Here is an 18,044-nt window from a genome sequence, read left to right as displayed (position 1 = left end):
CCTATAAGCCAGAAGAGAGTGGGGGCCAATATTCAACATTCTTAAAGAAAAGAATTTCAACTCAGAATTTCATATCCAGCCAAACTAAGCTTCATAAGTGAAGGAGAAATAAAGTCCTTTACAGACAAGCAAATGCTGAGAGATTTTGTCACCACAAGGCCTGCATTACAAGAGCTCCTGAAGGAAGCACTAAACATGGAAAGGAACAACTGGTACCAGACACGGCAAAAACATGACAAATTGTAAAGAACATTGATGCTAGGAAGAAATTGCATCAACTAATGAGCAAAATAACCAGCTAACATCATAATGACAGAATCAAATTCACACATAACAATATTAACCTTAAATGTAAATAGGCTAAATGCCCCAATTGAAAGACACAGACTGGCAAATTGGATAAAGGGTCAAGATCCATCAGTGTGCTGTATTCAGGAGACCCATCTCATGTGCAGAGACACACCTAGGCTCAAAATAAAGGGATGGAGGAAGATCAACCAAGCAAATGGAAAGCAAAAAAAGCAGGGGTTGCAATTCTAGTCTCTGATAAAACAGACTTTAAACCAACAAAGATGAAAAGAGACAAAGAAGGCCATTACATAATGGTAAAGGGATCAATTCAACAAGAAGAGCTAATTATCCTAAATGTATATACACCCACTACAGGAGCACCCAGATTCATACAGCAAGTCCTGAGAGACCTACAAAGAGACTTAGACTCCCACACAATAATAATGGGAGAGTGTAACACCCCACTGTAAATAATAGACAGATCAATGAGACAGAAGGTTAACAAGCATATTCAGGACCTGAACTCAGCACTGCACCAAGCAGACCTAATAGACATCTACAAAACTCTCCACCCCAAATCAACAGAATATACATTCTTCTCAGCAACACATCACAGTTATTCCAAAAGTGACCACATAGTTGGAAGTAAAGCACTCTTCAGCAAATGTAAAAGAAGAGAAATCACAACAAACTGACTGTCAGACCACAGTGCAATCAAATTAGAACTCAGGATTAAGAAACTCACTCAAAACCGCACAACTACATGGAAACTGAACAACCTGCTCCTGAATGGCTACTGGGTAAATAACAAAATGAAGGCAGAAATAAAGATGTTCTTTAAAACCAATGAGAACAAAGACACAACATACCAGAATCTCTAGGACACATTTGAAGCAGTGTGTAGAGGGAAATTGATAGCACTAAATGCCCACAAGAGAAAGCAGGGAAGATCTAATTTCGACATTTTGACACCCTAACATCACAATTAAAAGAACTAGAGAAGCAAGAGCAAACACATTCAAAAGCTAGCAGAAGGCAAGAAATAAGTAAGATCAGAACAGAACTGAAGGAGGTAGAGACACAAAAAACCCTTCAAAAAATCAGTGAATCCAGGAACTGGGTTTTTGAAAAGACCAACAAAATTGATAGACCACTAGCAAGACTAATAAAGAAGAAAAGAGAGAAGAATCAAATAGATGCAATAAAAAATGATAAAGGGGATATCACTACCAATCCCACAGACCTACAAACTACCATCAGAAAACACTATAAACACCTCTACACAACTAAACTAGAAAATCTAGAAGAAATGGATAAATTCCTGGAAACACACACCCTCCTAAGACTAAACAGAAAGGAGTTGAATCATTGAATAGACCAATAACAGGCTCTGAAATTGAGGCGATAATTAATAGCCTACCAACCAAAAAGAGTCCAGGGCCAGACAGATTCACAGCTGATTTCTACGAGAGGTACAAAGAGAAGCTGGTACCATTCCTTCTGAAACTATTCCAATCAACAGGAAAAGAGGGAACCCTCCCTAGAGGGAACCCTCCCTAACTCATTTTATGAGGCCAGCATCATCCTGAGAGCAAAGCCTGGCAGGTACACAACAAAAATAGAGAATTTTATCCCAATATCCCTGATGAACATCAGTGTGAAAATCCTTAATAAAATACTGGCAAACCGAATCCAGCAGCACATCAAAAAGCTTATCCACCAAGATTAAGTTGGCTTCATCTCTGGGATGCAAGGCTGGTTCAACATACGCAAATCAATACACATAATCTATCACATAGACAGAACCAAAGACAAAACCCACGGGATTATCTCAATAGATGCGGAAAAGACCTCTGAGAAAATTCAACAGCCCTTCATGCTAAAAACTCTACACTGGGTATAGATAGAACATATCTCAAAATAATAAGAGCTTTTTATGACAAACCCACAGCCAGTATCATACTGAATGGGCGAAAACTGGAAGCATTCCTTTTGAAAACTGGCACAAGACAGGGATGTCATCTCTCACCACTCCTATTCAACATAGTGTTGGAAGTTCTGGCCAGGGCAATCAGGCAAGAGAAAGAAATAAAGGGTATTCAGTTAAGAGGAAATCAAATTGTCCCTGTTTGCAGATGACATGATTGTATATTTAGAAAATCCCATCGACTCAGCCTAAATTCTCCTTAAGCTGATAAGCAACTTCAGCAAAATCTCAGGATAAAAAATCAATGTGCAAAAATCACAAGCATTCTTATACACCAATAACAGACAAACAGAGAGCCAAATCATGAGTGAACTCCCATTCACAATTACTACAAAGAGGATAAAATACCTAGGAATCCAACTTACAAGGGATGTGAAGGACCTCTTCAAGAACTACAAACCACTGTTCAACGAAATAAAAGAGGACACAAACAAATGGAAGAACATTCCATGTTCATGGATAGGAAGAATCAATATCGTGAAAATGGCCATACTGCCCAGGGTTATTTATAGATTCAATGCCATCCCCATTAAGCTACCAAATACTTTCTTCACAGAATTGGAAAAAACTACTTTAAAGTTCATATGGAACCAAGAAAGAGCCCACATTGCCAAGACAGTCCTAAGCAAAAAGAACAAAGCTGGAGGCATCATGCTACCTGACTTCAAAGTATTCTACAAGGCTACAGTAACCAAAACAGCATGGTACTGTTACCAAAACAGAGATATAGACCAATGGAACAGAACAGAGCCCTCAGAAATGACACCACAGATCTACAACCATCTGCTCTTTGACAAAACTGACAAAAATGAGAAATGTGGAAAGGATACCCTATTTAATAAATTGTGCTGGGAAAACTGGCTAGCCATATGTAGAAAGCTGAAACTGGATCTCTTCCTTACACCTTATACAAAAATTAATTCAAGATGGATTAAAGATGTAAATGTTAGACCTAAAACCATACAAACCGTAGAAGAAAACCTAGGCAATAACACTCAGTACATAGGCATGGGCAAGGACTTCATGTCTAAAACACCAAAAGCAATGGCAACAAAAGCCAGAATCGACAAATGGGATCTAGTTAAGCTAAAGAGCTTCCGCACAGCAAAATAAACTACCATGGGAGTGAACAGGCAGCCTACAGATTGGGAGACAATTTTTGCAATCTACTCATCTGACAAAGGACTAATATCCAGAATCTACAGGGAACTTAAACAAATTTACAAGGAAAAATCAACTCCATCAAAAAGTGGGCAAAGGATATGAAAGACACTTCTCAAAAGAAGACATTTATGCAAAAATGCTCATCATCACTGGTTCTCAGAGAAATGCAATTCTAAACCACAATGAGATACCGTCTCACACCAGTTAGAATGACGATCATTAAAAAGTTGGGAAAGAACAGGTGCTGGAGAGGATGTGGAGAAACAGTAACACTTTTACACTTTTGGTGGGACTTTAAACTAGTTCAACCATTGTGAAAGACAGTTTGGTGATTCCTCAAGGATCTAGAACTAGAAATACCCTTTGACCCAGCCATCCCATTACTGGGTATATACCCAAAGGATTATAAATCATGCTACTATAAAGACACATGCACACGTATGTTTATTGTGACTCTATTCACAATAGCAAAGACTTGGAACCAAACCAAATGCCCATCAGTGATAGACTGGATGAAGAAAATGTGGCACATATACACCAGGGAATACTATGCAGTCATTAAAAAGGATGAGTTCATGTTTTGTAGGGACATGGATGAAGCTGGAAACCATCATTCTGAGCAAACTATCGCAAGGACAGAAAACCAGACACCACATGTTCTCACTCATAGGTGGGAACTGAACAAGGAGAACACTTGGATACAGGGTGGGGAACATAACACACTGGGGCCTGTAGTGGGGTAGGGGGTAGCGGGGAGGGAAAGCATTAGGAGAAATACCTAATGTAAATGATTAGTTAATGGGTGCAGCAAATCAACACGGCACATGTACACATATGTAACAAACCTGCACATTGTGCAGATGTACCCTAGAACTTTAAGTATAATAATAATAAAAAATTTAGATGGAGAAAAATTATAGGATTTAATACTCTGAATGAATAAAGTTAAAGGTATGAGTCTATCTGTATACATGTGAATTGGTTATATACATTCATAAACAAAAATGGCAGATATAAATAGTTCTGTCATAATAGTTCATATTTTTTTAACTTGACTATATAAATGTGTCTAAGAAAGTTACATGTTTGGGTCTAGGGTTCTTGTCTGCACAGAAGAAATTTCATTTGTCCCAAACAGGCTATTTGCTTTCAATTGCAAGATATAAGAATAGATGATTAGGGTCATAATGTTTCAGGTTTACTCTCTCTTTCGGGGTATTATTTCTGATAGCTTAAGTTAGAACAGCAGGTGAAGAACAAATTTGTCAAAAGCCATTTTTGGAAACTGTTTTGTTATACACCTTTAAGAGGCAAAGAGCCCATAGAGTACCTTACACAGAAGTTAGCATATAGTAGGTACTTAACGTTTGATTTTGATTTTTCCTCCTATGGCTAAGTACTGGATATAAATAAAGACATAGGCAGTCAATGGATTTCTTATGCATTGGATAGTGTGCCAATGTTAATTTAAAAGGCTAGATTGGTGTAAATCTGTAAAGTTCAGAAAGTATGAATTTGCAATTCTTGCCCTCGGCTTTGTTGCAGTTTAATTAAATTCTTAACCAACGTAGTGGACTTTTGTAGCTACAGTTCTGTGTCGACTGTTAGAAATGGCTGTTTCAGAATATACTAACTTTTAACTTTAAGAAATCCCAGATTCATTGAAATCTAATTTGTCCAAACTAATAAAGAAAAACATCTAAGGCTATTATAAATTATCTACAGTTTATTTTTTAAAACTGATGTAATAATGTTAACAGAAAATTTAGTCAAATTTGTATCTACTCTCCTTGGTTCTATTGCCTTTGCACACAATCTTGCCCTAGTAATTTGAGGTATTCTAGAAATAAAAGGGATGACTAACCTCAGTATGGTCATTCCCTTTATATCACACCTTTTAAATATATTCTATTGTATTTTTGTATATGCATATGGGAAAGATATATGTACCTTTTGATCAAAAATAGATGATTTATGACAATCCTCAAAAAATTTCAATTTTCGTAGAAAGTGATAGATTACTTGACTAGCTTGAATGTAGAAGAATTTCTTTTATTATTTTCTTTTTGAAACAGGATCTCACAGATTTGAGACATGGTCTCACTCTGGTGCCCAGGCTGGAGTGCAGTGGCACAATCCTGGCTCACTGCAGACTCCACCTTCTAGGCTCGAGCAGTCCTCCCATCTCAGCCTCCTGAGTAGCTAGGATTACAGGTGCTCATCACCATACCCAGCTAACTTTTTTGATTTTATTTATTTTTTATTTTTGGGAGACGAGGTCTGTATGTTGTTCAAGCTAGTCTCAAATTCTTGGCTTCAAGCTATCCTCCTGTCTAGGCCTACCAAATCCCTGGGATTACAGGTGTGAGCTACTGCATCTGGCCAAAAATAGAATAATTTCTAATAAAATTATCTAAAATACCTAAAGATGGTATATTTCAACATACAACTGTATGTTTTAGGCTGCAAATAATAGAAATCTTGGGAATTTTAAAAAATATTTTTGTCTTAACAGTCCCATTAACTGACATCAGTCATTGACAATGAAGTTACCTATATAAACATTTGGGTGTGATATTTAGATAATGAAGCACTCGTGTTTACATGACACCATCTTAACTGACTTTGCTGCTGTTTATTTACTTCCTAGTGGAGGTGGTAGTGCCATTTTATTCATCATATATTTTCTATAAGTGCATATGTTCTCCTCCCTCCTTTCCATGCCCCTCTACACTTTTGCTGATGACATTTATATCTAGAACACTCCAGCCTATAATGGTCATAGCTTTCCCTTAGAACTGGCTCGGTTTTGCAGATTTCAATTTCTTATACCCCTTAATAATATTCATTCAACATGGTAACTTTATCAGAGGCTTTCTAAGAAAATGTTTCCCTGTCTTATGCCAGTTTTCAAAGGGAAGGCTTCCAGTTTTTGCCCATTCAGTATGATATTGGCTGTGGGATTGTCATAAATAGCTCTTATTATTTTGAGATACATCCCATCAATACCTAATTTATTAAGAGTTTTTAGCATGAAGGGCCGTTGAATTTTGTAAAAGGCCTCTTCTGCATCTATTGAGATAATCATGTGGTTTTTGTCTTTGGTTCTGTTTATATGATGGATTATGTTTATTAATTTGCATATGTTGAACCAGCCTTGCATCCCAGGGATGAAGCCCACTTGATCATGGTGGATAAGTTTTTGATGTGCTGCTGGATTCAGTTTGCCAGTAGTTTATGGAGGATTTTTGCATCAATGTTCATCAGGGATATTGGTGTAATATTCTCTTTTTTTGTTGTGTCCCTGCCAGGTTTTGGTATCAGAATGATGCTGGACTCAAAATGAGTTAGTGGGGATTCCCTCCTTTTCTGTTGATTGGAATAGTCTCAGAAGTAATGGTACCAGCTCCTCCTTGTACCTCTGGTAGAAATCAGCTGTGAATCCATCTGGTCCTGGACTTTTTTTGGTTGGTAGGCTCTTAATTATTGCCTCAATTTCAGAGCCTGTTATTGGTCTATTCAGGGAGTCACCTTCTTCCTGGTTTAGTCTTGGGAGGGTGTGTGTTTCCAGGAATTTATCCATTTCTTCTAGATTTTCTAGTTTAGTTGCATAGAGGAATTTATAGTATTCTCTGATGGTAGTTTGTAGTTCTGTGGGATCAGTAGTGATATCCCCTTTATCATTTTTTATTGCGTCTATTTGATTCTTCTCTCTTTTCTTCTTTATTAGTCTTGCTAGTGGTCTATCAATTTTGTTGATCTTTTCAAAAAGCCAGCTCCTGGATTCATTGATTTTTTCCACAATGGTTGAACTACTTTGCAGTCCCACCAACAGTGTAAGAGTGTTCCTATTTCTCCACATCCTCTCCAGCACCTGTTGTTTCCTGACTTTTTAATGATCGCCATTCTAACTGGTGTGAGATGGTATCTCATTGTGGTTTAGATTTGCATTTCTCTGATGGCCAGTGATGATGAGCATTTTTTCATGTGTCTGTTGGCTGCATAAATGTCTTCTTTTGAGAAGTGTCTGTTCATATCCTTTGTTCACTTTTTGATGGGATTCTTTGTTTTTTTTTCTTGTAAGTTTGATTCCTGGCACAGAGAGCTAACTGCATTGTGTGCTCAATAAATTTGGCATTCCTGCTATTTCTTAAATATGCAAGCACGTTTCCAGCTCAGGACCTGTGTTCCTGAAATTCTCTCTTCTTAAAATGTTTTATTCTTAAGTACTCTCATGACTCATTTATTCACTTTATTCAGGTTTCTGCTAAAATGTCACCTCCCCAGAGGAGCCTGTTATAAATGACTAAACCTTAAAATCTTCAATAGGATGCACTCACACATAACTCACCCAATCTCCCTTGCTTTTTTCTTTTCCTCTATAGGATTTACCAATATGTTAAACATTTATTAGTTCCTTTATAGTCTCTCATCAGAATGTAAGCCATCACAGGGACAGGAACTTTGTATATTGTCAGTATGTAGAACAGACCTGGAATATTGTGGCCATTTGATAGATACTAGTTAAATGAATGAGTAAATTATCTGATTAATCTCTGCTCTCCTCCAACACACACACACATGCATATATTCAACTACAAATTTAATGAAAATTAAGGGCATCATCTTTATTTATCGTTGCATTCCAGCACTCAGTGCTTAAAATATTTGTTGGAATGTCTAAATGAGGAAGTGTTATGCGTGTGACTATCAGTTGCTTTTCCGGCATGTTTTGTGCACTGTTTGTCATTGACAGCCTATCTGATAGTTTCTTTTAGTCTTTACTATGTTAAAAGAAAATAATTCCCTTACTTTTTATTTATTTTTGTGTTTATATTTGACATAAAATTTTAGAGAGTAGGAACTTTGCAGAGTAGCTACACTTGATTCTCTGGGAGAATTTAATTAGTAATTTAGTTCACATTTTCTTCCTACGCTTTATTAGACCTTGAAAATGATAATGAGATTTAACTTTAAATTACAGTTTATGTACAGCCCTCAAATCTCAGCCCCTAATCTCTCCACTCAGCCTTATCCCCTCTCCCAGTCTGATGTAAATTTGAATTCTTACAAAACGTTATTTGCTAGAGGCAAGTAGCCCAGTTTTCCGCTCCTTGGACCCTTCTCCAATGCATCTATTTCCAGGGTCGGCTGCTGGAAGGTGAATAATTCTCTGTCATAATTCAAAGAACAGGAAGCCCTGAAGCAATCCAGGTGGCTAAAGAGGCGCATGAAAAGAGACAATATAGAGAAGAAAGAATAGGAAAGTCCATGAATTTTTTACTTACTGTGCTGTTTATCTTATTCCCAATTCTCTACTTAGCATCCTACAACTGCATTTGAAATAATATTGAGGTTTTAGGTGACTACAAACTAAAAATGTAAACGTTTCCAAACTGAGATTTTCTACTGTATTCTTGACTATGGTTATTCAAATGTAACAATTTTCATGTACACAGGTGCAGCAAACCACCATGGCACACATTTACCTATGTAACAAACCTGCATACATCCTGCACATGTACCTTAAAACTTAAAATAAAAATAAATAGGTCAGAAAAAAATAAAACAATTTTCTTTTCTTTCTTTCTTTTTTTTTTTGAGACAGAGTCTCGCTCTATCACCCAGGCTGGAGTGCAGTGGCTCGATCTCGGTTCACTGCAAGCTCTGCTTCCCGGGTTCATGCCATTCTCCTGCCTCAGCCTCCCGAGTAGCTGGGACTACAGGCACCCGTCACCACGCCCGGCTAATTTTTTGTAGTTTTAGTAGAGATGGGGTTTCACCGTATTAGCCAGGATGGTCTCGATCTCCTGACCTTGTGATCCGCCTGCCTCGGCCTTCGAAAGTGCTGGGATTACAGGTGTGAGCCACCACACCCAGCAACAATTTTCAGTTGTGTATACTTGTACATTTACAATCTTAAGTGTAATATTTCCCTCAGCAAAACTCTCCTAAATAAGGGTCTGTGGGGATGATATATTGGAGGGGAGGAAGAGTATAGCGAGTACATCTAATTGGTCTGAAATAGTAACTATCATTCTGAAAAAATGAACAATATATTCCTTTATTAGCCAAATTAGACATGTTCTGTTAGTGACCTATCATATTTGCCAATTTGAAGATGATGTTCTAATATTCTATAAAATTTTTTCAAAGTTAAGGACTAAATATTATAGACCTCATAAAAATAGCCATGTTTAATCTAGAATATAGCTAATATATTTACAATCAACATAAAGATTCTTATTATGTTTATGTCAGATATTTCAAGAACCTGACTAGTTTGTTAATGACAATTTTAAAGTTAGGTGTTTGTAATGAAGACATAGCTTTTATAATACAGGTAATAGATTAATACTTAAACACATCTATCCTACTTAGTGTGTGAAATATAAATAACAGTAGAAATAGACCCAGAATATGTTAATGTTAATGTCTTTCTCCATGACTAAAAACTTACCTGAGTTACTGAAAGTTACATAGAATTTTCTTGAGAATTTTGAGACTTTTCTTATTAGTACATTATTTGCTTTTTCTTAGAAAAAGGTAGCCATTTTTGAACGCCTCCAACAGAATGGCTTGGGCTCTAATAATGAGGTTTATGAAATATGCTCTTCAAGATATGCATGTGTGTGTGTGTTTGTTGTATACATATATATACATGTAATTCTTTAAAAATTATTCTTATTTAATTATTAATTATCTTTAAAATTTTTTATAATTCTGGTTACAGTTCCTTATTTTATGCCTGGATTTGATGGCTATTTTTAGTTTTTCATTTTGGCAGGGTGGAAGACATTTAATCCTGTTCAACTGAAGAATCCTCTCTACTCCTTCTTAGCTGAGTACACTCTACATGTCATTTGTCCTCACAAATATCTGCTTTGGCGTCCATCTTATCTAGTTCTCAGTTTACACGTCACCTCTGACACATCCCTTATTTCTGTTTGTGTGACTCCATGAGTGGTCTGTGTGGTCATGGGATCCCGTGCTGGGTGGAGGCACTGAAATCACCATGGTGCTGACACCTAACTGCCTAGATTCTCTATTCATGTTTTTTGTCTGCAATCTTGGTGACACTCCAGGGCTTTGCCTAGAAACAGGACACAGGGCCCATAAATGGGAGCCCCACGTCACCCTTCCATACTCCTTCAGCCCTACTCTCTGATACCTACGCCCTCACCGTGTCTCCTCCATCTCTCTCTTCCTTCTTTAGTCGGGGAGTCTTTTCTGTCTAGGGACTCAAGGCACCACTCTCTTTTATTGTTTCTCTCATTTTTGAGGTTAGGAGTAGTCTCAGTTCACCAGGTCATCTTAGGACTTTAGGCTTTTGGAAAGCAAAGCTAGGAAGAGACTTTATTTTCCCCCATTTGACTCTGCCATAACCCTCACAAAATATAACTATTCTCAGTAAGTATGGAAGAAGACAGGGTACCTGAGCTAGTATGGAATGGGGAAGCAAAACGGAAAAAATGCATGACAGTATTTTACACATGACTTAATATTTCAAAGATGTTACCCTACTCAAAGGTACTAATGACATGAAGTTCCTAGATTTGACACTGACTTAACCCAGTAGGCATCCCACCATGTAAAAAGTCTGGCAGTACAGGATTCAACAGTATACTGCAAGCAATTGTTTTACAGATGATCAATAAAATGAGCAATACTCGGGGAAGAAATGGGGAATATTACAGCATAAAGCAATAAAAATTTTAGATAACAGAGTAAATTTTCTGCTAAACTGTCCTACAAACTTTGGCCTTTGTTTATTCTGGGCTTCTCATTTGGCCATACATTTTTATAAAAAAATTATGAAAGTAAGTTTATTTTCTAAACATTAATCATATATCATATTTCCTTGGATTCTTTCCAGGTGGTATTGGAATAGCAGCAGGCATTGTTAAGGTCTAACCAAGCGGAAGTTGAGTTGGGGATACATTGGACATTTTGGATTATAGGGGCAGGGCCAGAAGTCTTAGGACAATTGAAGTGTGTTCACAATGCCTGGCATAGGAATTTTGAGGGTAGTGGGGAAGAAAGAAGGTTTAAAGCATAAATCGCCAGAAGTGAATCTATGGGAAATGATTTTTTTCCACCAGACATAAAATATCATCGGGGAAGCTGGTGGTGTAATTCAATCTTAGTCTAAAGGCCTGAGAACTTGAGGAGCTGATGTTAGAATTCTGAGTCCATTGTCAAAGCCTGAGAAACCAAGGGGTCACTGATATTAGGTCCTGGAGTCCAAAGGCCTGAGAATCTAGAATTCACGTGTCCAAGGGCAGGAAAAGATGGATGTTCCAGCTCCAGAAGAGAGAAAGTAATTTTTTCCTTTCTCTGCCTTTGTCTTCTATCTGGGCCCTCAAGGGATGGAATGACATCTACCCACATTGACGAGGATAGATCTTTTTTGCTATTCAAATGCTAATCTCTTCCAAAAACACCTTCACAGATAACATCCAAAAGGAGTGTTTTACCAACTCTCAGGGTGTCTCTTAGCCCAGTCAAGTTGGCACCAATAATTAATCATCACATCAGTTTTGTAAAATTTATAATTTATTTTCCCATTCTACATAAGTATTAGTGCATATATCTGATTCAATCTAATTCATTTGTTAGTATTCATTGATTTTATGATTTATTTTTCTTTAACTCAAGACCATTAAAATTGTGTAAATTTCAGTCCCTAAGTTATTGAATCTGCTCTGGTTAACTGACATTTTATATATTAATTTGTTCATTTTTAAATTTTTTGTCACCTCCCACATAACAAGCTCTATGTGTATAGAAACTGTTTTGTCCTCAACTGCATCTCCAGCACATGGAACCATGATAGCACATAGAAGGCACTTGATTAATATTTATTAAATGAATGAGTAAACAGTGCTACCTTGAGGATGGGCTATCACTATTTCTTCAGTTATTTTGATAATTCTTATTAATGGCTTATGCTGTGAAATAGTTTGCTGAATAAATGCTCTATGAAACATAATAAAGGCATTTTGTGTTATTTTCAGAAATTACCATTCAGCATGTGCTTCTTAACAGAACTAAATGAGAGAAAACACAGTGCTGCCATTAACTCAACTGTTTCTTCCCATTAAATCATTATACGCAGACAAAACAATGTACTCATCAACCTGTTTAGTACTCAAATCAGTCGAAATCAAATTAGGTAGAAATTAGCCAACGCCACCTATTTCTTTAGGTATTTATTGTGTACCTGTTATATATCTAGCACAGAGCCAGGCATTTGGGGAGATAGGAAATAACTATATAGGACTTTATTTGTTCTTTAAAGGCAGTAAAAATGTTCTCTATTTCCTATATACTTGATGCTTAGTGTGATAGATTTTTGACTTGTCAATTTGACTGGGCTGAACTATAGTCCCCAGGATTCCCTATATGTGTCTGGTTAGGGCAGGTTACAAAGGTTATTCTCTCATGAGAAAATAGGCAATGATCATTTTGTAGCATACATAAAACTTCTTCTAGTTATTAAAATACTGATCTAGGCACTGCTGTGAAGATATTTTGCAGATGTGATTAAAGTTTCTAATCAGTTGACTTTAAGTTAATGAAGAAGGTTATTCAGGGTGAATCTGAATTATTTGGAAAGCTTTTAGAAGAGGACTTAGGCTTTTCCTAAGTCAAGGACTCCAGATAGCTGCTGGGTCTATAGTTGTTCCCTCTTCTCTGTGGATATTTCTTTCTGACCATTGCCTGTGGACAGGAAGCTTCGGTCCACCTGTGTGGTACTAGCCAGCTTGTCTTCTGCCTATGGACTTTGAACTTACTTCTCCGGTCCCTACAATTGTACTAGCCAGTTCCTTGTAATAAATATATCTCCTACTAGTTCTGTTTCTCTAGTTGAACCTGATTAATACACCCAGAAAATATTTTTGGCAAGACATATTCTCTTTCTCAAGGGGTTCACAATCTCATAGGTGAACTAGTTCATCAGATGAAAAGCATAGATAATAGCTAAAGATCATTTTTGTTATAAGCCAAAATGTATGACACAGAAAGTAAGCACTGTAGCATGGCAGAATAATGAAAGGTCAGTATGGCTACGAATTAGTGGAAAAGCTTTTACAAATAAAATAGAATTTAAATTTGTTCAGGAAGGAAGAATAAAATTTAAAAAGTCAGAGAAAAGAGAGAAAGCCATGTTCTTTTGTGAACAGAATTAGCATAGTTGTTGAGATAAAAATTAGTATCTTGGATCCAGAGTATAGCAAAGTAATTTTACTTTTGGCCAACACCTCACTTAACCCTTCACCTTGCTGTCCTTCAAAAAGCAATTAGAGAATCTAATAATGTCTTTAATTTATTGTGAATCGGCACCAAGAAAATGCCAAGTATTCAATCCTGATGATCTTTAGTTAAAGATCATTAATAGCAATGCTACTTTTTGTTGTATGTGTTCAAACTAAGTCAAGAATCCTGAGTAAAGTGGGGTCTTTTTTAAAAGAAAAAGCAATAAAGGATTAAGAGCATAGCAATGAAAATAGAGATCACATCCTCTGAGCCTGAAAAATAGTCCTTAGTGTCAAACTCAGCCTTCAACTCCCCACCGTCGAACCACTGATGAGTGGGTTAATATTTGTCCCATCGGTGAGCCTCCAAGGCTCAGCTCTAAACTCTTCTAGTTTCTCTTCTGACTGGCTGGTGCCCAGGTCATCCTGGTTGTTAAATATTTTAAAGGACATTTCCTCAGTTATTAATTTTACATCTATTATCTGTCTTTCAAAACTGCTGAAATCTGTCATCTCTGATGTTTTTCCTCATTCCTTTTGTTTTGGGGGTTTATGCCTTAGTGATCCCAATACTGTGATTTCAGTAGAGTGTTGGGAGGAAGAAGAGATAAATACATTTAGGCAGCACATTTCACTTAACTGTAGATTTGTTCAGTAACCTTGAAGCATGCTAAAAGTATCCTCTAGAAAAGGATTTATATAAAAGTGTACTGTAGAATGTTGTTAGCACTGCAGAACGTACATAAGTGTTCCTTCATCCAGAAAGTGTGGAAATGTTGGATTAAATAAATTCACGTTTTGTTTTGTTTTCTGCCATCTCTTTACTGCCTTTTCTATGCTATTGTTCATTATTAATTTCCAAACCAGGGTTAAAATGTCGCACTTTTCTTTTTTCTTACAGAATCCTTCCAACTTTTAAATGGAACACAAGTGTCCTTTTAAGGTAATAACACCTTATTGTGAGCATTATTTTAGAAAGTGGTGCACAAATTGGGAGCTCTTCTGCAGGATCACCTGAGGTCCACTGTGTACCCAACATTCTTTTAGATGGGAACCAAAGTCTCCTCTACATTTCAGCAAAGAAACTGGGAATTGTATATCCCAGAATCCCCTTCCCTGAGTAGTCCCAGGTTTGAGTTTGCCAATGAAAAAACTTGGAAGAAAATAATTATTCTCTGGATATAGTTGCAGCCAGATGTGTGGTCAGAGGTGAGTCCTTGAGAACCACCAGTTTAGTGGTTTCAGTCTGAATTTGTTCGTAAGACCTTTCTAGAGACACCAGAGAATTGCAACAACTTCCAGATAAGACCTTCAACCAACCACTTCAGTGCTTTAGGCTGAGATGACTTCTTTAACCTTCAGAGACAGGACCCCTAAATTTTGGTAGAAGCTTCTCTATCTCTGTTCTTCTATTTTCCAACAAAGTATAAATCCCTAATTCTTTATTACGTGCATCCTTAAGATCCATGATACACAGGGTGGCTTCTGTTTTCCTGATGAACCACAACTGACTCAATACTAATGGTGTCAGTGAGACAGTCAGAAATATTTATGTAGTTACTTATTCAAATATTGGAACAACTCCTTATAATTCATGAAATTTACTCAATTTTAGGAAGCCAATGTTTAGAGGATGTTTTCCATATCCTTTTTCAACGTACCCAAAGGTGTCAGCATTGTTGAAGGCACAAAGACCTTGGCCAGTGTATGTAAATTGAACTTTGAAAAAAAATTAGCTATTATTATATGCTACAGATGGTATCTCAAACTCAGATAAACTAATAATATTGAATTAGCAAGCTTTCTTATTGGAAAAAATACCTCTTGAACATTGGTAGAGCATAAAGACTAACTTGAAATTAAAGGGCAAAAACCAAAACAAGCAAAATGATATTTAAAAAAAAAAGCCCAGGTGGACATGGTGGCTTATGCCTGTAATCCCAACACTTTGGAAGGCCAAGACCAGAGGATTGCTTGAGCACAGGAGTTCGAGACCAGCCTGGACAACATAGTGGGATCCTGTCTATAAAAAAATAAAAAAATTAGTGAGGCATGGTGGCACATATTTGTAGTCCCAGCTACTCAGAAGGCTGAGGTAGGAGGACTGCTTGAGTCCAGGAGTTTGAGGCTGCAGTGAGTGGTGATTGTGCCACTGTACTCCATGAGACCCTGTCTCAAAAAAAAAAAAAAGAAAGAAAACAGCAGAAAGAAAACAGCTCAACAGCTTTCTACTTTCTAGATCAGGATATATAAAATAAGTACTCTCATATCTCTATCTCAGTTCACTCCAAATATGCATTCATTCAGCTTCAACCTGAAGGGATATTCATCTTTGAACACTGTGAACAGTAGTCTCCCCTTATCTGTGGGGAAACAGTCCAAAACCCCCAGTGAATTCCTGAATCCGTGGATAGTATCAAACTCTATATATGTGATGTCTTTTTCTATACATACCTAACTATGATAAAGTTTAATTTACTAATTAGGCCTGTTAAGATATTAACAAAAACAACTAATAATAAAATAGAACAATTAATATACTCTAGTAAACGTTATGTGAATGTGGTCTGTCTCTCCCTCTCAAAATACCTTATTGTAGTATACTCACCTATTTCCCGACTCTGGTTGACCATGAGTAATTGAAACCATAAAAAGCAAAACCCTGGAGATAATGGGAGAACTACTACTGTATTACAACCCCCTTGTTCTTCAATAGATAGCTTTATTCTAGAGACCAGAACTCTATGAATTATGAGCTCTGACAGAGTCAGGAGAAGGCCTACTTTATTTTCTTTGCACAGAAACTTGAACAATACAGAGTTAAGTACTGAAAATGTTTCCCTGAATTGATTTTGGAGGTCAGATATTGACTTGTCTTTTCTGCTCTGTGCATATCTTGCTTTCTGCTCCATTTGTGACATGGAAGGTCAAGTAGACATAACTGAAGACCAGTTAAATCTAAGTTAAATACCCTCTCACCTCGGCCAAAGACAGTTGGACAGAAAAATAGAGCTGCTCATTCAGGGACTGATCTTTCAGTTCTTTTTTGAATAAGTAATGTGTTTTCAGAGCTTCCCAATCTCTGAAAGATCATAAAGAATCACACAGTTCATTTACATGTCAGTCAATCAATGATAATGTATTAGGCACTTCCTATGTGCCTAGCATTATTTCACTGTCAATACATAATAATATTTTTTGGCCCTTATATGGAATAAAATATATTCTTTTTCTAAAAGAGAGTCAAAATTATATTGTACTTAGTGAAATTTTAATACATATTAGGTCATGATGAATTCTTGAACAGGTTTGCTTTAAGCTAGCATGAGCAAGAATAGGTTCAATATCACACATCATTCCTTTTTATAAAAATATGTGATCTTATTTTCAAGGATGTTCTGGGAGATACCACAGTATCAAAAAGCAGATGACATACTGTAGATGAAATGCCACCAATTTGAAAACATAAGAGAACTTCTTGCGAGGCCAGAATTCAGTTGTTTGTTCAATTTTTCAAGCAAAGAAACCATTTAGTTCTGAAAAGCAATCAGGGAGAAATTTCTTGAAAAGTAGTCTGGAAAGAGACTGCAATTTCCCCAAGTTCTTGGTCAGCATAGGGAGGCTGTTAACAAGATCTTCAGATTCCTAAACCTTTAGTAATCAATGTTTTCTAATAAAACCCAGGATTCATAAACCTCCTATTAACAAATTGCATGTGACTTAAGCTGGGTGGGCCTGACTTTAAATGATTTCATTACGTGATCTTTTTGTTCTTCCAGTGACTCACTACCAAAGACCTAATGATAAAGACAAAACAGAAGGCCAGGTGTGGTGGCTCATGCCTGAAATCCCAGCACTTTTGGAGGCTAAAGTGGGTAGATTGCATGAACTCAAGAGTTGAAGACCATCCTGGGCAACACGGTGAGATCCTGTGTCTACAAATAATACAAAAATCAGCCAGGCCTGGTGGCATTTGCCTGTAGTCCCAGCTACTGGGGAGACTAATGTGGGAGGATAGCTTCATCCTGGGAGGTCAAGACTGCAGTGAGCCATGATCGCACCACTGCACTCCAGCCAAGGTGACAGAGCGAGACCTCATCTTAAAAAAAGTAAAAGAAAGAGAAAAGACAAAACAAAAGATACCAAACTTGTGTTTTTCTTTTGTTGACCTATGGTGTAGTTTTAAGCGAATTGAAGAGGAGGGAGAAACTTATAAAACAGACACTACATTTTGTTAAAGAAATATTTTAAGAAACATTATATTTAAGTGTCTTCAGCTAATTAATGATTTGTTTTGCTGATTTGGTTGGAGAAATTAGCAAAAATAAATCTTGAAGATGCAG

The 18,044-nt window shown here is 36.9% G+C and overlaps 1 long non-coding RNA gene across 1 annotated transcript in view; it reads left to right on the top strand.

Annotated features, from left to right (window-relative positions):
* The window catches only part of LOC126947834 (uncharacterized), a 42,147-nt gene that overhangs the window by 19,572 nt on the left and 4,531 nt on the right, over nt 1-18,044 (top strand). The window contains exons 2-3 of the long non-coding RNA XR_007723214.1: nt 14,603-14,644; nt 17,481-17,622. This is a non-coding gene — a long non-coding RNA (uncharacterized LOC126947834). The remainder of the gene's footprint in view (nt 1-14,602; nt 14,645-17,480; nt 17,623-18,044) is intronic.

This window comes from Macaca thibetana, chromosome 2 (assembly GCF_024542745.1).
Source record: "Macaca thibetana thibetana isolate TM-01 chromosome 2, ASM2454274v1, whole genome shotgun sequence".
NCBI classification, from domain to species: domain Eukaryota; kingdom Metazoa; phylum Chordata; class Mammalia; order Primates; family Cercopithecidae; genus Macaca; species Macaca thibetana.
The sequence above is the reverse complement of the archived record's forward strand: the minus strand, read 5'-3'. Positions and strand labels throughout refer to the sequence as shown.